The sequence below is a fragment of the Ambystoma mexicanum genome, chromosome 8, assembly GCF_040938575.1.
Source record: "Ambystoma mexicanum isolate Mex_15411 chromosome 8, UKY_AmexF1_1, whole genome shotgun sequence".
Taxonomy (NCBI): Eukaryota; Metazoa; Chordata; class Amphibia; order Caudata; family Ambystomatidae; genus Ambystoma; species Ambystoma mexicanum.
The window spans coordinates 232,383,377-232,408,790 of NC_090929.1; positions in this window are offsets into that span (position 1 = coordinate 232,383,377).

The window sequence follows — 25,414 nt, forward strand, 5'->3', positions numbered from 1 at the left end:
CAAATCCATCAATCTCCAAAGACCAGAACTTTACTTCAGAACTTAAAGCAAGGGCCTAAACCCACAAACTGAGAACTCTTCTCAGCAGGCCTCAGCAACCTTAAAATCATTTGCGAACTATTCCACAGCCGGGCGTGCTGTTTGAATTCTCTTGCCAAGAACAATTGCCAGAGACCAGACCAGAGATCCAGAGTGACCCAGACCGCTGTGAGCAGAACCAGAGAGCTGACCCAGATCACTGTGAAGTGCCGAGACCAGAACCGGAGTCCAGTCCAAAACCTGACCAGATCCGTGGCGAGGCCTATTTCAAATTTATATTGTGAGTACCTAGCAGAACTGTGCAGAACCAATCTCTTAGTTAAAATAATCTAATCCAAACTATTTTAACCTAACTAGAACTGCCTCCTAGAAATCGTATCATCTGTCATTTTTAAAGCTGCACAACTGTCACCTGTCAATTCTGCAGCTGCAAGCTGTCACCTGTCATTTTGAGTTTACTTTAAATCCGAAAAACTACCTTTATTTAATCGTCCATATCTCTGGAACCGTTTGGGCTAGGAACGAAATTTAAGCTTTCCAACGAACCTAAAACCGACTTATACTTTTTCTGCAATCACGATTCATGCACTCGCGAAGTTTACCGCGATTTGCGATTTTGGCTCAATTTCTCCACTTGTCAAAATAGCAGCTCCATTCTTTCCTTTGTTAAAATCCGTTTGCAGCTTGGTAATAAATCATAGAGCATTGCTAAAGTGAGCCTGAACTAATACCAACACGCATCTCCCACTCACCCTGAATCTCTAGAGGGAATTAAAATCATTGGCACATTTTCCCACCCATTGCCATCACATTTAAAAAAGCATTTTGGGCCTGTGTTTCAAACTCCTACCTGTTTCCTCTAAGCTTGCTGGGGGGGAACTGAATTTCGTATTGTATTTGATTGCATTCCTGAGAACTGTGTGCTCCTTTTTCCATCTCTTTCCATTTCTTACATTGCATAGGGGAGGGGGTGAATTGCCAGAGAAAAAGTGATTATCTTATCTTTTGCTAAAATCATATCAAGTATTTCTGTACTGCATTTTATTCATCATTGCTTTTCCCTTGAAATCATAAAAGTATTTTTGCTACTTTATCCATCCTATACTAACTCCTCATTGATTATAAAGAAGTGTGCTAGTGTCAGATTACCCATTGTTGATTAACATTATATTTATAAGGGTGATATTGATTATTAATTTATTGTAAAAGCGTGGTATCTATATTTTGTTTTATTTCTCAAATAAACCTTTTAAACTTGCAAAACAGAACTACTTCTTGGCTCAGTGGGGTCAGGGGGATTCTAAGAGAGGGGTGTTATATAGGGGTAGTCATCCAGAACTCATGAACTGGACATAAAGATATATCAATAAGGGTTTCCATTCAGTATCCCAGACTAGGCATTGACTTATCTGTAGTGTTGAATTGAATCCTCTTACAAGTCTTTTCAACAACTTTGAGTGTTTCACGTTGTGGAATTTTTGAGTACAATGACTCAATATCCATAGTCACTATAAAGATGTCCTCGCTTGGTAGAGTCAGAGATTCAAGATAGTGGAGGACAGCTGTCATGTCTTTGGTGTAGGATTTCATAGCTACATCCTCATCTCTAAGAAAAAAATCTAAAAATTGTGACAGGGGTTCTAAGATCGATCCTATTCTTGAGACGATAGGTCTTCCTGGTATAGGGATAGTGCCCTTATGTAATTTAGGTAAGGCATAGAAAGCAGGGTATCTAGGAAATTTAGGACAGAGGAAATCTGCTTCTTTAGTACTAATATGTCCTTCTGCGACTGCTTCCTCGATTATAGGGTCAATCAGATTCTTCAGGGTTCCAGTTGGATCCGTGCCAAGTTGTCTATAAGTGTTTTTATCCTCCACCAAGGTATTGACCATGTTGTTATATTCATTTGTACCCATCACCACTATAGCACCTCCCTTATCTGCAGATTTAATTATAATTTCAGAATTATTCTGTAGATCTTTGAGTGCCTTCTGTTCGATTTCGCTCAAATTGTAGAATGGAGTATGGTCCTCTAATTCTATTGCTTCAATTTTTTGAAATATTGCTTTCTCGAACGTGATGGACTCAGGTGTAATTGCATTGGGAGGGGGGGTAGAATGTAGATTTATTGCGCAGGCCAGTTGTGTCCTGTGTAGGTGTGGTGGTATTGTTCGCAAAAAATTGTTTTAAACAAACTTTTCTCATGAGTTGTGTTAGTTCTATTCTGGCCTGAAATGGGTCATGTCTCATGGTTGGGACAAAGGATAGTCTTTTTTGTAGTACCCCAAGCTCATCAGGGGAAAGTATTGTATTGGAGAGGTTTACTACTAAAGATTCTTTCGTCATTGTATGGTTTTCATTTCTTCTCATCCTGTGGTTTACACACCCGGTGCATTCTGTTTGTACCACCCTCTGCCTCTGTTGCGTGTGACCACTGCCTGAACGCTCAAGGGGGACAGCCTTTTGGGAAATTAAACATTCGCTTGTTTCTATATAGAGATTTGAACCCTAATGAGAAGACCAGTGGAACACAATCAGAACAACCTAACTGCAATAGGGTATTTAAGACAATCTGCTGTCCACAGAGAGTGACATATGAAAAGGTAAGCGATCCTCTTTCTATGTCATACAATATTAAGGAATCGAACCTTGTAGACACATTTTATATTGATAGATCCCCTTTTATATGTATTCCCTTCTAGGGAAGAAAAAGACTGAAGAGTTTGCAGTCACAGAGTCAGAATTGAGACGCCCTCCACAGTGATTGAAGGAGCACAAGACAACCATTGACAATAGTGTCTTTTTTACTAAACCATTCCCTGCATTATTAAGAGCTATAAGGAAGTCCTGAAGAAAGCGGAGAGCTGGTCCACATTCGCTGAAACCGGTAGACAAAAAGTGGTTTGGCCTGACGCACCAATCTCCAGAAACCATACAGAATATATGATGGGCCTGCAGTACTATTAAGTCATTTTACCTATTTTTTCAGTGTCCAAAGTATTAAGAATCGGACATTGAGAGATCTATGGGAAAATTATTCTCTATATTCTCTATATGAGTTTAATTAGCTGCTTGTTTTAATATATTGTGATAAGTCACACTATATGGAAACAATAACATTACATTTATTTACATTGATTTCCATGACCAGTGTGCACTTCGTTTTTAGCATTTGAGGAAAGTAATGAGAGAGGATAGGGCGATCTCTCTTCTATCCCCTAACCCTTGTAGGCGATGCAGCAGCGCACCACTAGGGCAAGAACACACACTTTAGGGACAGAGAGAGCTCTTTACAGGGACAGTGAGTTATCTATAGGGAATTAAGCTTGAGGAATAATTTTGAATAAAGATATTCTGTTCTTAGAACACACCAGCTGTCTGGGATGTCCGTAAATGTACAAAATGGGGAAATCCTAAGGACACTATACCTCTCTGTACCATTCGCAACCAAGATGGAACTGTTTTTAGAACACACCAGGTGTCTGGGATGTCCGTAAATGAACAAAATGGTGATGTCCTAAGGACACTATGCCTGTCCGTACCATTCGCAACCAAGATGGAACTGTTCGTAGAACACGTGCGGGGTCCGCTATTACCGTAGTCAAACAAAAAATGGAGGTGTCCTAAGGACACTATACCTGGCCGTACATTCTGCAGAACATCTACGCACATGCACACCACACCCGTAAGTCCTGCGAACATCGCGCCTGTCCGTAGCTGTCCGTCTCACTTGTGTCGCACTTTTAATTAGTTTCAGGACCGTACACTGTCCGTAAAAACACCAGCGCGCATGCGCACAACCGTTTGGTGTCCTGCGGACAACCGTTCCCTTCGCAGACGTGTTCCCAAAGTCATCATGTGACCGCACCCATGCTGAGAGTGTGTCCTAATTAGCGGACTCTGTCCGATTCCCCAACATTTTAAAATAACTTATTAAGACAATCCGAATTATTTTACAGTACAAATTCAATATTTCATTTGTCCCAGAAAATGGCCCTGGCTTTCCACATAATTTTTAAACTTTTTGAACGCTTTTGAGTGTTCGATATAGTCGCGAGACGCACCCCTCCACCCCTATAAAAGGCCACACCCCAGAGCTGATCTTCATTGTACTTCTGGCTATTGCAGATTGACTTTTGCTGCCTTTGGTGCTCTTGCTGAGATTATCTCATCAACCCTAATGGCATCCATGGCTGCTGTTGCTACATCTGCCTCAGCACCACCCCCAAACCCTCCACCACCACCACCTCCCAAAGGGCCTGCAGAGGGGAACATGCGTGAGGATGTAGAGAACGAGGATGAAGAGAATGAGGTTGAGGAACTCCCTACTACCAGCACTTGCCGGGAGTCTTGGGTGTGCCGCTTGTTTACCGCTTATGGTAATGTACCAAAAGCATGTGCGAACAAGGTCACTTGTAACCAGTGCAAATTGGTGCCGAGTCGTGGGAGACGTGGTTCGTACAGCTTTGGTACGACATCCATGAAGCGACAACTAACTTCGTTCCACAGTGCGGACATTCGCAAGGTTGTACCTTGTGATAAACGTAGTAGGTTGAGTTCCTCTACAGCATCCTCCGTTTCTGCTTCTCTCACCACAAGAGACACTCCTGTGGGAGAGCGCATACCTCCAGCTGCTTCAAGGGCCATTCACGATGCTGTTGACCCTTACCTTTCGAGGGTCACAATATTGTGTATGTACTGCGACGCAGTACTCTGCAGGGGGGAGAGTCTTTGAAGTGCTTTCGAGACTACGGTCACGGACCACCAGAAGACCTGCTATCTACCTAAATAAGGCCCACCTTACAGCTTCCTCTCTCCACCTGTCCTTTCTTATCCCCGTGGTTGGTGTCCCTTCCTTACCCTTCTTTCCCCTCCTCTCCTAGTGTGTCGTGTGTAAAAAAGCAAAACAAATATAAAACAACAAAATAAAACAAAAAGGCTCTTTTCAGAGCTGCCTTTCACAGTTTAAAAATAGAAGTGTCAAATAAACAGTGCAGGGCCTCGCACATTTTTTGAAAGTCCGCGGACAGTCCTAGGACAGATAGAATTTTGGGGTGCTGCCCTAGCAAAACCAACCCACTTTTCTCTGGGAGGAAGTGGTGGATCTGAAAAGAGCCTTTTGGTGGTGTTTTTGTGCGTTTGAAAAACTTGAAATCGTCAACATCTACTGCAAAATAGATGACTATAATTCCAATAAAGGTTGCAATGCATTTTGTACATTTCTCAGAAAAATCTGATTGCCAGCATATGTAAGATGGACTCCATCTCTGCGAAAAATATATGTGCTACAAAACATAATATTTTCATTGTGAAAAGAGGACATGCCTACATCTCTTAGAAAGGCACAAACAGCCTTATTGACATTGCGCCTCGCTTTCTCCATTTGTGGACCAAATGAAGAGGAACGCAGCCATATTTGTCTCGCAATACGAGAAAAAATTACTTGGGTTTGGAAACATGTCCATAACCTTCTCAAGTCCTTCTTTCATTGCAAATTGCAAAGAAATTTCAGACACATGTCCTAAACTGTTCCCTCCACAATGAATTATAATTATGTCTGGATGATGCTCTGTCTCTAAAGTAGCACAGAGAGGTACCAAGTCCAGCAACTTCATTCCATGCATTCCATGTCAGTGCACTTCCACATGAGGGAATCCAAGATCTGCAGCTACTCCACAACATTCTGCATGCACCTCCAACCAATGTATCCATGAGTCTCCCAAAATCCAGATAATCTGTTTTCGAAAACACACAGCCATAGCTATCTGTTCTCTCAGGAAAAAGACATTCTCACAAAATCTCTCCTTACACAACACACCCACTAAACTTTACTGACCAATCCCTAGCTCCACACATTCTCATTTGAATGCCTCTCCACCCCAGAATCCCCTATGTAATACGCGCTGTCCACAGACTACCGCCATGTCCGTGGACATATCGAAGATCTGAGCGTGGTGAATATACATTTAAATAGTGTGCCCCATTTCCTCTCTGAGGTGGGCTCTGAAAAGAGCTGTTTTTTTGTTTTTTTTGCAGATGCCTGACAGACACCTGTTATTTTGTATTTTTTGGGTTTTTTTTTTCTTCTTACTTTACAACTGAAATCTTCACATAACCTTCTCCAAAGCAACCCTTACATTCCAAAACAGCATAGCATTTCCCAAAAAAGATAAAGAAAAACCATCTTCTTCAAAATAAACAGCATTACTCGAATCAATATTCTCATTGTTACAGAAAAACATACCAGCTCTAAGCATGAAAGCATGCATGCCTCGATTGATTACACACCTAGCAATGTTTTGCTGAGGACAAAAAACAGAAATATTGTCCCATAAGGCCCTAGGTAGTAATCCAGAAAAAATTACTTTCGCATTTGAAAGGATGTTCATTACTGCTTGAACCAACTGTTCCAAATCTGCCAACAAAGTAGGGGCACTCACGTAGCCCAAATGGAAAGCACCATAGTGCAAAACTACCAGATGAGGACTGTTCATCCTACGCATATCTTCACAAACTTGGAGAATTGCCTCTACATTGCAATCAGGCAGAGCGCGCCACACCTCCTCCACTCCTTTAACATCGAAATTGTTTGCCACATGCCTGCATTGAGAATACTGCTGTAAACCATACACAAACATATCTCCGAGCACCAACACCCTGACTTTCTCCACCTCTGCCATCTTCACTACACACACTCTCTTTCTACACAAATCCACAACATCAACATCTGATTGGCTGATTTCTACTCTCGTGGACAGCCGCGGTGTCCGCGCGGCACGTAACTCTTAGCCAGCTCTTCTATCCTTTCCATATCACTTTCGGTGCCATTGCCTCATTGGATACAGCTAAGCAGTCACACAACCATCCACCAATCACATCCAAGACCTTTACATCTAACTCCATCATCAGAGTTCCGCACTTCAAATGTACTGTTGATCACTCTGAGTACACGTCTCATATCATTGGAAAGCACCTACTACAAAAACTACTGTACAAGTCTCGAAGATTTCTACTTACAGCTCCATGCATATCCACATGCATGATTACAAACTACAGGTATGCATATTTTCGTCAGAGTACATATACAACTCTTATGAATCCATATAAATGGAGTAATGCCACTAAACCTGGATAGCCTATACATACATGCCAACGCTCCCGATTTAAGTGCGAGACTCCTGATTTTTCATAGAAAAATCACACTATTTTTGACTGTCTCCTGCATAACCTGTACATTCACGAAAACCCGCCCGATTTAGGCACGAGACTCCCGATTTTTCATTGAAAAATCGCACAATTTTTTACTGTCTCCTGCCTAAATTAATGCTAATCCCAATGCAATCCTATGAGAAAAATAAATGTTCCCGATTGCTGTGCTGAAATCTCCCTCTCTGGGGCTCCCGATTGTTGGCATGTCTACCTATAAAATTAACTTATTGAAATTTTTCCCATCTACTATAATCAACTATCACTTCCAAACCTGTCTGCTATCTACAACACAGCTTTAAAAAACCAATTGAATTTCATGCACTTCAAATTCTACTCATTTGCAAAGCATGTTGAACTAACATATTGTAAATAAAATATAAATGCTTTACATAGTCAAATGAAATGCATGCATACACTATGTTCAGATGTCAAACAAGAATACTACCACAAAAACATAAAAATGAATTTCTACATTAACATCAGTGCTATAAACACACAAAATTACTAACTTCTTTCTTTTTACAATTGCAGTGAAGACCACCCTCCTGAAAATTAGCAGCGTCTAAACCACAAACAACATATCCAAAGAAACCTGCTCATTCCACAAATAGTAAGTACAATACTACCTTAATATTCTTACTATTCCTCAAAGACACTGTGTGCTTCCTTCATGTAATTTGCGCACCAAAAAAAAACAGCCATTTCTGAACCATTCTGCCCACAAATCCCCATTTATTAAACAGAGATTAGCAGGCAGAATGGCACACAAATCGCCGTTTTTTGGAACAGAAATAACATACTCAACCCTTCGAATGTTAGCACTACAAAACAAAGAACTGTTTTATTTTTATACCATTACGTTTACTATTAATGCTTCTCCTCACCACTAGCTCACTTTCTACTCTCATCTGAACTGCAGTTTAGTAACACACAAATAGAAGAATAGCCTTCCCAACTCATTGTAACTGCCCAATGCACAATCACACACCACCACATACATCTTTGCCATCATACTCAGACACTCATGCACACAGCACACATACATTGCAAAACGGCCCAACCCATACCCTCTTTTTTTTCAACAGACCCCAAAGAATCCCTACCAAAAAGGAAGTCTGTTGAAAGCAATGGAGAAATACAGCAAATGAAAATAAAAGTGTCCAAAATAAGCATCCATCTCTACCAGAGTTTGTACAAAATGTTCAAACAAAACAGCTAATACAGTCATTTAGCGAAACAAAACAAGCTTCTAGTACAGAAACTTTGCCTCCTCTATCAAAATGTAAAACGAAACAAAAAAGGCGTAACAAGAATTCGGCTACCACTACTGCTAAAAACTGCTCCTATAAATCTTCATATACTAACAAGTAACCATACCAAAAAAAGTATTTTAGCAAAATGTTTCGCCACAGAGTCCTTCAGAATCTTATAAAAACAGGAGAGAAATCATGTACAACCCTTAAAACCTACCAAAGCAAATTAATCCTAGAAGCTCCCGTAGACAGTGCAATCCTTCTCAAAAGGAAGTTATTTATTTTAGTTTTAAACAGGATGAAACCACTAACAAAATTAACTACTAAACTACAAAAAAACTTCTCAATAAATGGAATGTCAACAAAAATAACTTCTTAAATATCTGTGGAAGTGAAGGGAGTCACACCACGACCACAGAACCACATTTTAATGAAGAAGCATACAAACAAAACCAAACAAACACAATTGCCATCCATAGCAGTGGACGAGGTTATGAAAAAATGTATAATACCATAATGGAACAAGAAATACTGCTTACAAAAATATCCACAGAAAACTCAGAATTACCTCTCCATTCAACTGAACCAGAACATCCAGTATACAAATGGCCAGCACGTCAATGTGTAACATTCCCAAAAAATCTTTCAAATCTTTACGCCATTTCCTCAATCAGTATGTGAAAGATAAAGACAAAATCAAAATGAAAGTGCTGCAAAATATGGATACCAGCGCAGTGCGCAAATACACAGCACTACAATGACATTCATTAGCCTGCATTTCAGGACCTATTTGCAAAAGCACCTTCGATGATATCAAAATGATATCAACACATCATTCAACTATAAGAAATCTATTCTATAAACTGTACTATGCTAAAAGTCCTGCTTTAGAATTAGCCAATTTAAATAACACTCTTCTACATGGTACACCCAAAGACCTACAAGAGGAAATCGACCATATACAGAGAAAATATTTTGGAAGTAAAAGCCACTTACAAAATGCAATAGCTTTACAACAGACTAGCAACAAATCCGCACATGGCAACCTTCTACTACACACATACAAAAAAGAAATACTAAAATTTAAAAGTACATCCGCTGAAGTACCAAACCATTTGTGTATGTGTTGCCGCAGAACTTTTTCACAAAAGTAACACAAAAACTATAGATGAAACATACAAATTAGAAGACAATGAAGATTCGAAATGGTTTGAATTAGCTCTCTACCTTGTAGCAGAAAACAAATATGAAATAACTGACCCCTTAATACTTTGCAGTTATTGCACTACAAAACTTGACAACACCAAACTCCTTCACGTCCTATCACAAATAACTTGGAATTATTCCCACTACCAAAACCCCTGCAACAACTCAATTTATATGAGAGCATCATAATTCAAACAGTGCACCCATTTCAAGCAATAATACGCCTTCAACCAAAAACAGCAAAATTACCTCCCTCTGAATCGGTGAAAGGCATTCGTGGCAAAGTAGTTTATTTACTGATCTGAAAGAAAATGTGCACTTTCTAGGAGTGCAACGTCCAATACAGCAATCTTTAATTGTCTTAGTAAATGGTGTACCAACAAAAGACAAAACAATTGGCAACAACTTGTGGACTTACATAAAGTTAGACAAGACTTGCAATATCTAAAAGACAATAATGAATACTACAAAGAAATAAATATTGAACAGAAATTAAAGGAATAATTCAAGAGTCACCAGAAACTGGTCAATTTGAACTTCTAGATTCTGCTACAGTATCCAATATTTTAGACCATTATACAATTCATCCATTACACTCTAATGACACCATAGATGATGCACTAGAAACTTACCAAATGTGACAAACCAAGGGATCACCAATGAGCATATGGGAAAAACGTATAGAAGCACATGCTTTTCCTCTACTATTTCCTACTGGCAAAGGAGGAAGGTATGATGATAGACCCACTCAGATAACAGCATCAGAATACCGCTCATTACGAATGTATTCTGAAGATCCCAGATTTAGTGCAATACATATTCCACCTTCTCTTTGAAAGTGAACTAGCAACTCTATGTTACAGAGTTGCACACATATTGAAATCAGGAACCCACTTTCAAAATATGTCAGCTATGCAATTAAAACAAAAAGTGCAAGAAAAAGATGAGGTTTTACAATCAAGCATTACAAATCTGTTTGCAAACATGCGTGGTACGAAAGAGTACTGGTTCTGACGTCACGCAGATGTACGTTGTATGATAAGAAACCTTGGCCCACCCACTTGGTTTCTTACATTAAGTTATGCAGAATATGCATGGGAAGATTTACATGATTTCCTACGCATATCAAACAAAAACAAAACAAACATAGATATACTAACACCTGGAGAACTTTGCTCTCTACATCCTGTTAACATATTTCCACCATCGTTAAATTGCTATGCAACACTTTATTTGTAATAAAACTGTTCCTCCCCGCGGAGAAGTGCAACACTTCTTTTGGAGAAAAGAATACCAAGCCAGAGGTGCATAACATATCCACATGCTTTTATGGATTATAGATGCGCCTAAATTTGGTCAGGACAGTGATGCCACTGTCCGCAGTTCATCCAAAAATATGTCACTTGTGAAATCCCTTCACAAATGAGACATAGTGACCTTCATGCACAAATTGTACAATTTCAAAGACACAAATGTGATAAATATTGTTGTCGCACATACAAAACAACGGGAAATACTACACCAAATGCCCCTTTGGTTTCCCTAGACCAGTTACAGAACCAGGTGAAGTGAACAACTTCATGTCTTCAGTTAGACATAGTGTTAAAGGTAAATTACCTAAGAAGACATATTACATAAAAAGAACAGAAGAATCAAAATATATCAATGATTACAGTGCAATCATTGCCCTCTTATGGAATGCAAACATAGATGTGCAGTACATTGCAGACAATTCTACTGCAGTTGCACGATATGTTACAGCCTACTTAACAAAAGCAGAAAAACAGAGCTTCAAGACCTCTGGAATGACCTGTCATCAGACAAAACACTATCTCAGAAATTGTACAGTTTAGGCATAAAAATGCTCTCTCATAGAAAATGTGGCTCCTATGAAGCTGCAGATGGTTTAACCGGTACGGCTTTGTATGGAAAATCTGAAAATATAGTATGGCTAAGTCTTGGTCCTGCTAAATCTAGAAAAAGAGTTCTCAAATCATATGAGAACATAGAAACAATAGCCAAAAATGATCCCAGCAGCCAAGACATTTTGAAAAACAATTTACTAGTCACATACTACCCGAACAGGAGTACCACTTTGGAAACCACGTGTCCATACCACATAGCCCAAAAACTTGTATACAAAAATAATATAAAACCCGATGAACAAAAAGGTAGATATAGAGTGACAGATTGTGAAGGCAGCTTAGTGAAGCTTACCAAACGAAGCTTAATTAATCATATCAAATTGTCATTAAAAACTCCTCAATAGAAAGAACTATATTACATGTCCCTGCTACAACTTTTTAAACCGTGGAGAAAAGAAGAAGAGATACTAGATAACTATGACTCCTATGAAGACGCTTTCAAAGCAAATTAAATCACTATCACCGATGTAAACTTTACTCAGTACAAAACAATGTTGCACAATGAACAGCAATACGAAGAAGAACTCCAGGCCCAAATATATAAGGACACTCCCGACAGTAGTCGACCTTCTGTAACAGGAAGCCAAGAACCACTGGGACAGCCACTAATAGCAAATGAGGCAGAAATAGCTATGACAGAAGTAGAAAACACCATGTGTGACTATGAAAAAGATACAGAAGACTTAACTGTACTACAATCAAAACTAAACAAAGAGCAGCGCACCATTTTTGAAGAAGTAACAAAAGAAATTGCACATGGTGTACAACATGAAAATAAAGAATGTACCTCCCAAAATTACAAACCTATACTACTATACGTCAGTGGTGAAGCTGGTTCAGGCAAAACATTCTTAATCAAAATCATCAGCAAGTTCCTTCAACAATTGACAAACAACAAACTGTCAGCTGTTGTAACTGCCCCCACAGGTTTAGCTGCCTACAGCATAGGTAGTGTCACATTACACCGATTACTACTCCTTCCAGTAGAGCACCAAAACAAATTAGAATATTACAAACTTTCTACAGAAGCTGCAATGGAACTACGCAGTGTGTTAAAACAAATGAAAATGCTACTAATAGATGAAGTGAGCATGGTCTCCAACCTAATGTTAGCTTTGATTCACCTCAGATTGCAAGAAGTACTTAAAACAAACTACGAAGAGCTCTTTGCAGGAAAACAAATTATTGTTTTCGGAGATCTTCAATTGACACCAGTGAAAGGTGAACCTATTTTTAAAACCTTAGGACACAAACTCTGCCGTAAAACTGTTGGCAGCATAGGAAATGTCAACCATTGGCAACATTTCCAATACAGAGAATTAACAGAAAACATGCGCCAATCTGCAGACCTCACTTACGCCAACATTTTTAAAAGTATTGGAGTTGGTGTACTATCTCAAGAAGCACAAGCAATATTAAAAACCCAGCACATTCATGCACTTTATGGCGTTAACTCATGTGCAACTGATGTTATAGAACAATTAGCGCAAAAAAATGTCAATTGTATGTCCTTAATGCCAACACTTGCAAGCTGTTCCAAATTTAATGAAACGATGTTGAAAAAAGAAATGCAACCAATAATTGAAATTTGCTCCACGACAAACTGGACGTACATGGTATGACACTACCCATGTGTCAACAAGCCACAACAAGACTAAATACCTTAGAACAATTCTATCTCCAACACAACTGGTTTGGAGAAAATATTAAAATTATCCTTAAACTGTAGAGTAATGCTTAAACGTAACCTTAACGTGGAGCAAGGACTAGTTAATGGAGCACTGGGTACAGTTGTTGGCTTTCAAACATACCCACGTGACAACAACATTCAGTTTGTCAATATTCTCTTTGACAAACTGTCAGAAGTAAAAAGGATAGGGCACTCAACAGCTCGATTCCTTCTCTTCAAAGACATGTATGTACGTAGAGAACAATTTTCTCTAACTCTAGCATATGCAGTGACTATTCATAAATCACAAGATCTTACCCTAGACAAAGCATTGATAGATATTGATAACACAGTCTTTAAAGAAGGCATGAGCTACGCAGCACTATCACGCTTATGTACACTTAACAGTCTATTTCTAATCAACTTTGATGCAAATAAACTAAACGCTGATATTCCTTGCATTTCAGAATATAATAGACTACGTTCAATATGTACCCCCATCTATAAACATATCCTGTTCCACAAAAAGGAAAATGTTGTAAAAGAAAGCTAATTCAAACAGAAATGCAACAGGATCTGACTGCAAATCCTCCAAAGAGAGTAAAAGAAGCTAATACTTCATCAATTACCATAACCAAAGAAGAACCTATTGCTCAAAGTAACTCAGGTACTTCTTCAAAGAAGCAACACACACTCCGAAAAAATGACTTGGACACAGAACTATCTGGTCCATTCAAAATTTCAAAAATAACTGGTGTAAGTTGCTACGCAAATGTAGCAATGAATATTCTGCCACCAATTGTTGACAACATTTACTTACAAAGTACAGACCAGTTGTGTTTGCAAATGTTAGTCCTTCATAGAAATGTAACAAACAATCCTGACAACACGTATAGTGTTCATGGACTAAGACAAGAATTGGACTATTGTGCTGGAATGCTGAAATTCACTATAAACTCACAAGAAGATCCACAAGAATTTCTAATGTACTTACTACAAGTACTGGAAAACAAAAACATACCTATAAATGAAATCTTCCATATTTCATACATGTGGAAACATACATGCACTCTCTGGAACAATGTGACACAGGAACAAATCCTTTATAATCGCTTTGTATATGTAGGTATATGTATATGCAGCCTATAGCCTGTGGCCATGCACCCAAGAGTCTAGGCCCTGGCCACAACCACCGCAGCATATCACACCCACAACCACCGCAGCATATCACACCCATGCTGATTTATAACTTTAGTGCTTATAACTTCGGTCTTGGGTGCATGGCCTTTGGCCATGCACCCAAGAGTCTAGGCCCTGCCCACAACCACCGCAGCATATCACACCCATGGTGGCTTATAACTTCAATACTTATAATTTAGGTCTTGGGTGCATGGCCATCGGCTATTGTGCTGGAATGCTGAAATTCACTATAAACTCACAAGACGATCCACAAGAATTTCTAATGTACTTACTACAAGTACTGGAAAACAAAAACATACCTATAAATGAAATCTTCCAGATTTCATACATGTGGAAACATACATGCACTCTCTGGAACAATGTGACACAGGAACAAATCCTTTATAATCGCTTTGTATATGTAGGTATATGTATATGCAGCCTATAGCCTGTGGCCATGCACCCAAGACTCTAGGCCCTGGCCACAACCACCGCAGCATATCACACCCACAACCACTGCAGCATATCACACCCATGCTGATTTATAATTTCAGTGCTTATAACTTCGGTCTTGGGTGCATGGCCTTTGGCCATGCACCCAAGAGTCTAGGCCCTGGCCACAACCACTGCAGCAAATCACACCCATGCTGATTTATAACTTCAGTGCTTATAACTTTGGTCTTGGGTGCATGGCCTTTGGCCATGTACCCAAGAGTCTAGGCCCTGGCCACAACCACCGCAGCATATCACACCCACAACCACCGCAGCATATCACACCCATGCTGATTTATAACTTCAGTGCTTATAACTTCGGTCTTGGGTGCATGGCCTTTGCACCCAAGAGTCTAGGCCCTGCCCACAACCACCGCACTGACGTTATAAGCCACCATGGGTGTAACATGCTGCGGTGGTTGTGGCCAGGGCCTAGAGTCTTGGGTTTATGGCCTACGTCCTTCGGCCATGCAACCAAGACTCTAGGCCCTGCCCACAACCACCTGATAGATATTCGATTCTATGGGTGTGATCGATGGGTGTGATATGCTGCAGTGGTTGTGGCCAGGGCCTAGAGTCTTGGGTGTATGGCCTACGTCCTGCAGCCATGCACCCAAGACTCTAGGCCCTGGCCACAACCACCGCAGCATATCACACCCATGGTGGCTTATAACTCAGTATCACAACCATAGAATCAAACATTTTAACGGCGGCATATAGTCAAATTTAATGTCCGCTGACACTGCGCGTGTCCTTAGAACAGTTTCAACTTGCCTGCGCACAGCACGGACAGGAATACTATCCTTAGGACACCCCTAATTTTCACTAATTACGAACATCCCGGACAGCGCGGGCATGGCAAATACATCAGTAGCACCTGCCACCTAGACAAATACAGCATTTCACCCATCTCTTACTCCTCAAACCTCCCCAACCACTCTTGCACACGAAAACACTCCACAAAACTGCATTTCGCCTCTGTTCGCCGCCGCTCTGTTGGCGGATCCAAGATGGCGGGCGCATCGGAACAATCTGACGCACATCACGCCTCACTCCAGCCAATCGGCGGACACGTTGCATGTCCACGGACATGATGCGAGCCAATTAGCCAATCGGTGTCCTGCCCGCAAAGCGAACAGGGAAGTGTCTCCGCGGAGCGGACGTAGATGGCACTAATTTTTTGAGACCTACTTTTTGATCGTTTTAAAGAAAACTGCTGGACGGATTTTCACCAAATTTACAAAAGCACGCTTTCAGACCAAGCCGCTGCTCCTGCCGCAAATTTGGTGAAAATCCGTCCAGTGGTTTGGGCTGTAGGCATGCCCAAGAGTTTTTCCCCCATTCAGTCTATGGGAAAAAAATACATTTTGGGACCCCCCCCTATAACATTTCCCCCCGGACCAAACCTCACCAAACTTTGCAAATAAATTCAGAGTGGGCCATATACTTTTATTTGCAAAGTTTGGTGTGGATTCGTCCAGGCAGAACGAAGTTATAAGCCACCCAAAAAGTGCTCTTCCTATGGGATTAGCAACTTAACCATAACTACACAGCCACTACTGTGGCTGTCTAATGGGGAAGGAAATAATGACTCAAGAATAATTAAGTAGACAGAGAGAGGATACCGGGGAAGACACCCGAGAAGAGAGAGGATACCAGGGAAGACACCCGAGATGTGTGAGGATTTGCCTAATTTCTACGCTTTTAATATAAGCGGCTAGAAGAAACCTGCATCCAGCGTCCCAAATAAAGGGGAACAAATAGGCCACCACAGCAATTAAAGGCGCTTTTTGTGAAAGGGATGGGTTTAATCTCCATGTCGTGCTATGAGTATTAGAGGCAGAGGTATATGTGGCCAGCTGGAGTTCGTCTAGTCTGTTAACGTCTGTCTTATGTGTTGTTTGTTATGACGTCATAAGTCTAAAATTTTCCTTAGAGGAACTGACATGAGATTTACACGATTAAATAACTGAGATATTGTAGTATACAAATTGATGTTTATTGAGTAAAATAGAAGATATAAAATTTTGTGGAAAAAATGGGATTGGAGCTTGCAGTGATCGGTGCTCGCTCATGTTGTTGGAATTGTTTAAGTCAGGTAAAGCGTTAACAAGTGTTATATAAAGGGAAAGGAAACAGATTTAAGCATGGAAGACATAACTCCATTAGCACACCTGTGCAAACAGTTGTCGAAACATGCACCTAAGCTGAAAAAATACAGTGCAGAATGGGTTAAAGGAACTGCCCACAAAATGTTTATGCCTTGGCCACAGGGCGGGTCATTATCTAAAGCTGTTTTGCAACACATGACGACATACTTGCACGCCACATACACGGGCAAACAATTAGACAAACGCCTAGCTAGTCTAGAGTTGTGGAAAATGTATCAACAAGACAAGGAAGAGGAACTGCCATCAGACTGGATACTTAACGTATGTACAGAGGAGGGAGAGACACCCTCAGCGCCACCCGCCCCGTCTGAAACGAAAATTGAAAATGATAAGGAGGAAGGGTATATCCGCTCAGGGAACTTAAAGCAGCCACAGGGTATAGCAACCCAGCGTATGAATCACCTACGCAAAGTAGTGACAAAAATCAAGATAAAGAAAGAGATAGAGATATTACCTCCAAAGTCCTGAGGGACAAGGAGAGACGCGATGAGGAGAAAAGAGACCAGACACAGGCAAGTACATCTCTCGACAAAGAGAGAGAAGCAAAAGATGGAAAAGAAGCGGGGATAGAACTGATGAGATAGCATTTGCAAAGAACGAATGGATGGGAGGGCAGATTTTATTGAAACTCGATGGCAAAGGCATTGATGACGCGAAACAAAAGGAGAAGCTAGATGATGTACAGAGAAAGAAGAAGGAAAAAGAAAAAGGATTGAGAGACGAAAGAATAAGGAAAAAAGATAGACAGAGACGAGAACAGTTATATCGTGAATAGCTAGAAAGGCAGCACGATCGATCGTAAACAGAGAGCAGCCAATTATCAAGACAGACATGAGCAGCAAAGGTTAGAAGAAGAGCAAAGGATATGAAAGAAAAGAATAAAGAGACAAAGGGATAAGGAAATCCAAAGGGCAAATGAACGTAGAGACGCAAAGAAAGAGGAAGATGATAGTGTCAGAGAAGAAGCGAGGAAGCGCAGAGAATTCAATGATGATGTAGAACGTAAGCAAAGACATAGAGCATGCGATCTTGAATATATGGAAAGGGAGGTTAAAAAACCTGATCCAGTGGTAGACTGGGAGGACATAGAATAATTGTTTCCTGAGTATGATTCGGTACCAGGCACATCTAGAGCAAATATTGAGGATGACTTCGATGCCAGAAGCATCGGAGAAATGATCGATAGGATATATGATGAAATGGGGCTAGAACAAGTACCCCAAGGGGAATGGGGTACTGGTGTCACTGATAGGCTAGAACACATCAGGGTTCCCAGTGAGCTGTCCTAGTCCATATATAATTTTGTTCCACCTTGTGTGAATGGACTTCCCCCATCACCAGTATTATTCCTCATTCCAGGGTTCGCAGCCTGCCCTGTACTTACTGTCTGTGACAGTTGCATCGGCGACTGCTGAGACTGTCCTTGTGGAAAACTCATCAAATTCTGAGGTTGGGAGTTTTGCTGTGCTCCTGGCGCTTGCTATTGCACTGTGTGATTCTGTGCAACTTCCTGCTTTAAAAACACAGGTGGATTCACCATGCCTGCTCCTATTCCTTGGCCGTTTTGCATCATGCCTTGATTTATGCATGTGCGCGGTAAATGCCCTATCATTTCACACAACCAACATACTGGCGGTGGTCGGACCACTTGCCCAATTGACATATCTTGATTGCCATTTTCCATATTTCTAAAACCTCCCTGATTACTCTGAAAACCTCCCTGATTACTCTGCCATCCTCTTCCTCTAATTCCTCTTCCCCTGCTGTGGATTATTGACTTGTGGCATGCTCGTTTCAGCTGTGCTAGTTATTATTGCACCTTCAAGAGCATAGTTTGACAATTTCTTCTGCACTAGTTTTGCCTCTTCACCCTTTCGTGCAGATTCCTTTTTGTGGTTCTTTTCTTTCAGCAGTCTGCAAAAGTGTGCAATGATCAACTGTATTTCTGACCATGGCTTGGCCTCGATTCCTACCAATTTCTTGAGCTGTTTCTGTACCGGTTCTGGCACCCCTTGGCACAATATATGGTACAACACGGGTATAGATTTCCCCCAAGATTTCTGAGTCTCGAGTACCCATGCGTCTTGAAAATTCTGTATGTAAATCAACAGATCTTCTCACTCCTTCACTTTACGTGTTATGATAGCTCCCATGTCAGAAGTATCTGGGTATAGCACTCATAGTGGTTTCCATACTGCGGCTCTGCAATTGTTAAATGGAGCTCTGTCATGCACGATATTAACTTTGGTCACACCAGGGCAACCTGCCCATGTCCACACATCGTCTGCTCTATCACCAAATATGATGATTAAGAGACCTTTGATATCCCCGATAGCTAACGTGCTCCCTCCCGTCATTTATTCAAGCTTGTGTATCCATTTTCTGGCTCCCGATGTTAGCATTGGAAGCTTTTTTTTCAGGTTTTCCCGATCCATGTGTGGTCATGGAATATACTGTGGTCTCGCCCCTCCTTTCTCGAGCAACGGAAATTGGGATGCATAGCCCTCTCTCTATTCTCTCATTGTTCTCCTGTCTATTGCAGGGGTAATGTTCCTGTATCGCCGCCTGCCTGGCAATGCCCTTAGCCGACTCACATAGGGTGGTGGAGACACCCCCCTCTGACCGTGAGATATTTCTTCATATCAGTCTGATGATGTGGGTAACTCTGATGCCCTCGGTGCAGGCTCACTAGTGTCTGATCATCTTATCCCTTTTCCCCTTGAGAATAATTTTTCACATCTCCTCTCTTCCTCCTTTTCCTCACGTTCCTCTCTTTCAGTGTCAGACATTGTCTGCCCCCAACTCGTGCAACTTCTTGCGTCCTCTTTGTTCCTGCTTATTTCAAATCTATCTAGGGATAGTTCTCTATTCCCACTACTTCGGTAGACATCCTCAGTGTCATAAAGCTGAGTGCTTTCCAATGAAAAAATGAAGTTTTTCAATAGATTAGCTTGCTACTTGGTATAAAGCACAAGTTCTCGTCGGCGTATCACCCACAAGGTAATAGAATATGTGAGAATCTCAACGGCCTATTAAAGGAGATGATAGCCAAGTTGAAGCTTACTCTAAGAAAGGGATGGTTGCACTGCCTTCCTTTGGCACTGTATGCACTCAGCAACCCGGTTCCGACCATCATTTTACGCCACACGAAATAGCCACAGGAAGAAGAATGCACACTCCTCTGACACCCCGAGACAGAGCTAGATGTGATTCCCAGTCAACAGGAGAAATCTTAGGGTCTGAAATGCAAAATGACTTGAATTTCATGGCATCTTGCCTTACTGTAATTTCAGAGCAGCTGCAGGGACGACAAAAAGGGTGCAGGGCAGCACGGAACATCGAAGGAGATACTACTACAGGCACAGCTCAAGGACCTTGTGTTCCATCTATTTTCCCAGGAGACACTGTCTTGGTAAAGAACCATATGAGGAAAAGGTGGGACAGGCCAAGGTTTTTTTTTTTTTTTTTTTTTTTTTAAACTTCTTTTTATTATAAGCGTGGCAGCAAAACACAGGCGAACAGCGCCAGGCAGAAACATTGTAAAAGAACAGTGTACATAACGTAGGTATACAGAAGTTACTACACATATTGGACAATTGAAGAGCAAAATGCAGTAAGATCATGAAGAGGGGCATCAGGGAACTATGACTGGGCTAAGGACCCAAGCTGGCTGGGGGAAGCCGGGAAGGAGGGGGAGGCCTGAGTCTCGACTAGGTCAGAGATATAGGAGCGGAACCTGAGCCAAATATTTCTAGGTCTGGAATGTGTGGGTTGTAGGTGGGACCAGGTTTCTTCCGTATCAGAGGCCCACGTGACCGCTCTCAACCATTGGGCATGTGTGGGAGGGAAGGGGCGAAGCCAACAGAGCAGGATAGAGCGCACCGCGAGGACTAGGCAAAGACCAGCTAATTTCTTGGAGTCTCGGGGGAGGCCTGGGAGATTGTGAAAGAGACATACCAGCGGGGAGAGAGCAATGGAGTGGTCTATCACAGTGGACACCGTCGAGCAGACAGCCTCCCAGAACCGAGCGAGGCGGGGGCAGGACCAAATCATGTGGATATAGTCGGCTTCATCCCGACCGCATCTGGGGCAGTTGGCAGGATAGTCGGCAGACATACGATGTAGTCTGATCGGGGTATGGTGGAATCTGTGAAGAACTTTGAATTGGATAAGTTTGAACCGAGAATTGAGAGAGACCCGCTGCGTGCGGTCGCATAGGTGGGTCCAACGATCATCGGACATCTCCACACCGAGGTCCGCCTCCCAGGCAAGTTTCAGTTTGGCAAAGTCTGGGATCGATCTGGACTGCAGCATGGTGTATAGCCTAGAGATCTTGCCTCTCCTAGGGGTGGGGGAAGTGAGCTCCTCAATTGCGGGGTCGTCAGGCGGTAATGCAGGGAATGTTTGGTAATGTCGTTTAAGGGTCTTTCGAAGGATGCGTATTGAAGCCATACGCTCCGGTCTCTTCTCAGGGATAAGGGGAGGTCAGGCCACTCGACAAATATACCCTGGTCAAACACGTCGCGTAGCAGCTCGAAGCCCGAGTCCGCCCATCGGCGCACCGTTACCAATGGGACCCGCGGGACCCCGGGGAGAAAATTCCAAAGTGGGAGATTGCCATGGAAGGCATAGGCAGTCCCCAACAGATTCCACGTTTTTGCTAGTGCAACGGCTGTGCAGGCGACCGGGTTCTGCGAGTTCCGAGCCAAGGGGGCGGGTTGTAGCACCAGGGAGCGGATGTCTCGGTCAACTACTGCGAGCTTTTCAAGTCGGACGTGTGGGGCAGGATCCGTGGTATCAAACCAATAGGAGGTATATTGGATTTGTGACGCCATCCAGTATTTAAGAAAGTTAGGGGCACCGAAGCCCCCGTAAGACATGGGGGTGGAGAGGGTCCCGATTTTAAGGCGGACCGCGCCCGAGTGCCGGAGAAAAGAGTTCACGTGCGGTCCAGGTCGCGGAAAAAGGCCCCCCCCGGCCATAAGGGAACATTAGCGAACCTATAGAGCAGCTGGGGCAATACCACCATCTTCAGCAGGCCAATTCTGCCAGCCAGAGATATTGGGAGCTTGTCCCAAACCTGAATCTTGGCCGTCAAGTGTGTGAGATACTTCTGGTAGTTTTCATGGAATGTCCGCTCATGTTGGCGAGTCACCACCGTCCCAAGGTAAATAAATATGTCTTGGGCCCATATGAAGCCGAAGGTGTCGGGAAGGTGAGATGTACATTCCGTGAGTGGAAAGAGGGTGGATTTCGAACAGTTCACTTTAAGGCCAGAGATCTGGCCAAAACGGCTAATGTCTGCCAGTATAGGGGGTAAGTTGGCCGAAGGAGAGCGCACAAACAGCAACGCGTCATCCGCATAGAGGGACACTATATCCGTATGTCCCGCGGAGCGGAGACCTCTGTGAGCATGGAGTTGGCGGAGCATGTCGGCGAAAGGCTCGATTGCTATCGCAAAGACAAGGGGAGAGAAGGGGCATCCCTGTCTCGTTCCCCTGGCGATTTTGAAAAGGGGAGAATAGCGGTCACCAGTGCTGACCCTGGCAACCGGTTCAGAGTAAAGCAGTCTGACCCAGGAGATAAAAGAGGGGCCGAATTTACAGCACTCGAGGACTCGCCATAGATACCTCCATGAGACCGAGGCAAATGCCTTTTGCATGTCAAGTGCAACAGCCACAGCGTGTGTGTCGGGACTGATTCTATCGATAATGTTGAATAGCCGCCGCAAGTTCAGAGAAGTGGAGCGACCCGGGATAAAGCCGGCCTGGTCTGGATGGATAATAGATGGTAGAAGGGGAGCCAGCCGGAGAGCCAGAGCCTTGGCAAATATTTTGACATCGCAGTTTATGAGAGACAACGGGCGATACGAGCCGCACTGTAAAGGGGGTTTACCGGACTTAAGTAGCACTGCGATCGTGGCTTCACGGAGAGAAGGAGGGAGCACCCCAGCCCCAACGGACTCCTCCCAGAGAGCCAGCAAGTGAGGAAGCAGTTGTGACTTGAAGCGTTTATAGAACTCGACTGGGATACCGTCCGAGCCAGGTGCACGGCCCGAGGATAGGGAGTCAATTGCGGTCGAGAGCTCCTCCCGTGTGAGTGGGGAGTCAAGGGAACCCGCGGCCTCTGGGGACAGAGTAGATAGAGGGAGGGCATCGAGAAAGGAGTCAATCTCCGCCAACGAGACCTCATCAGCGTTGGAATACAGAGATTCGTAGAAGGTGAAGAATTCCCTATTGATCTCTTGTGAAGAGACCGCCATAGAGCCATCAGATCTCTCAACCCCGAGAATGTGCGGGGGCCCCGTCTCATGCCGGATCAACCTAGCTAGAAAGCGGCCGGGGCGCTCCCCCTCTCCATACCTCCTTGCCACGCCAGGGTTATCGAGGAACCTCTGCTCGCGGTCCGCAAGGGAACGGAAATTGTCCAGTTCCTCCCCAATGTTAGCGAGGTTACCAGAAGTAGAATGTAGTGAGCATGTAGCTTCCAGAGATGAAAGTCTAGATTCGCTGGTGGCAAGGTCCCTTCGGATCGACTTAAGGACCCAGTTCTCCTTAGACAGCGCAATCCCTCTAGTGTAAGCCTTGAATGACTCCCATAAGGTGGCGTGGGACGTTACCGAGCCCGTATTGGTCTCGAAGAACTCTTCAATCGACAGCTCGAGTTCGGAGCAAAACTCTGGGTCCAGTAGGGAAAGGGGTTTCAATTTCCAGTATCGGGTGCGGGCGGGATCGGGGCCCCAGTCTACTGTAATGGTGACGGGAGAGTGGTCAGAGAGGGTTCTCGGGAGGATCATTAGTTGTGTTACACTCTTGACTAGTATGTTAGAGATCACCCACCTATCAATACGAGAATAGGAGTCGTGAACCGAGGAGTAAAAAGAGTAGATGCGGGAGTCCGGGTAAAAGAACCTCCACGCGTCCACCATGGCCAAGCGGGGAAGGGAGGACAGTGCCGCATAAGCCGCCCTGGAGAGGTGATGGGGCTTGGAACCCGATCTATCCAGAGCCACATCGAAGATCGCGTTAAAGTCCCCTCCCCAGAGGATTGGAACAAGGGGGAAGCCATCGAGAAGAGAGGTGACCTGCACATAAAATTCCGGGTCATCAAGGTTAGGGCCATAGATGTTCAGGAGGATCACTTCCTTATGGTGCAGCATGGCGTGAAGAAGTACATATCTACCCTGGGGGTCAATTGTCGAGGAGATGAGGGAAAATTGAAGGCTCCTATGAATGAGGGTCATGACTCCTCGGCTCTGGGAAGAATAATCAGTGAAAAACCTGTGAGGACCCCAGGACTTGGCAAAGCGCATGCAGTGTACAGAACGAGCATGAGTCTCCTGAAGGAAGAGAATCTTGGATCGGTGGCGCTCGGCCTGCAGCTGGAGCTGTCTCATCTTCCTATAGTTCCCCAGACCACGCACATTCCAGCTCATAAAGGTCAGGGCACTCTCAATCACAGTATGGCGGTATTAAGAATAAAGCAGAATGTCAGTGACCGAGAGGTCAAATTAACAGTTCCACGGGAACAGATCCAAAATGCCTCAGCGCAGTTCGCCTTCGCCGCCATCGCCACTTTTTCGATAACAAAAACCCAAACAACCCCAACATAGCCCACCCCCACCCACACCCCCCTCCCAATCAGAGGGATGATCAGCCCATCCCCTAGTGAACAAAACCAAAGCAGAGGCGTCATCGCCTGGGGGTCTGAAGGCCCGACTGGCCGTAACGCTCCGGGTTGCAGCAGAGCAAATAGTACATGGGAGGCCCGTAATGGAAGAGAAATGCAGATTAGACAAAGTACTTGCCAAAGGAACTACGGGCGAGCACTGAGGTTTGAACTGAGCAAGCAGGTTGCGGGATAAAGGATTGACATGGACCCGGTTCCGGGAGGGTGAGAGGACCCATGCGCCTCCCGTCGGGGACCAAGGATCACCGCTGTGCCGAGATCAGGGGAAAGGGATCAGCCAGGAAAGTGTTCATCAATGAATTTGGAGGCCTCCTCTGGAATCGTGAAGAACAACACCTGATTGGCGTGCTCTATGCGAAGCTTGGCGGGATAAAGCATAGCATATTTGATGGAGTGATCTCGTAGCCTGCGTTTCACTGCCTGGAAGGTCTTGCGTTCCCGCTGGACCGCGGTCGAGAAGTCGGGGTAAAGATGGATCCTAGCACCGCCCAGAAGTAGCTCACCCTTGAGTCGCGCAGCCCTGAGGAGGGCGTCACGGTCGCGGTAGTTTAATACGCGGGCTATGATGGGTCGAGGAGGGG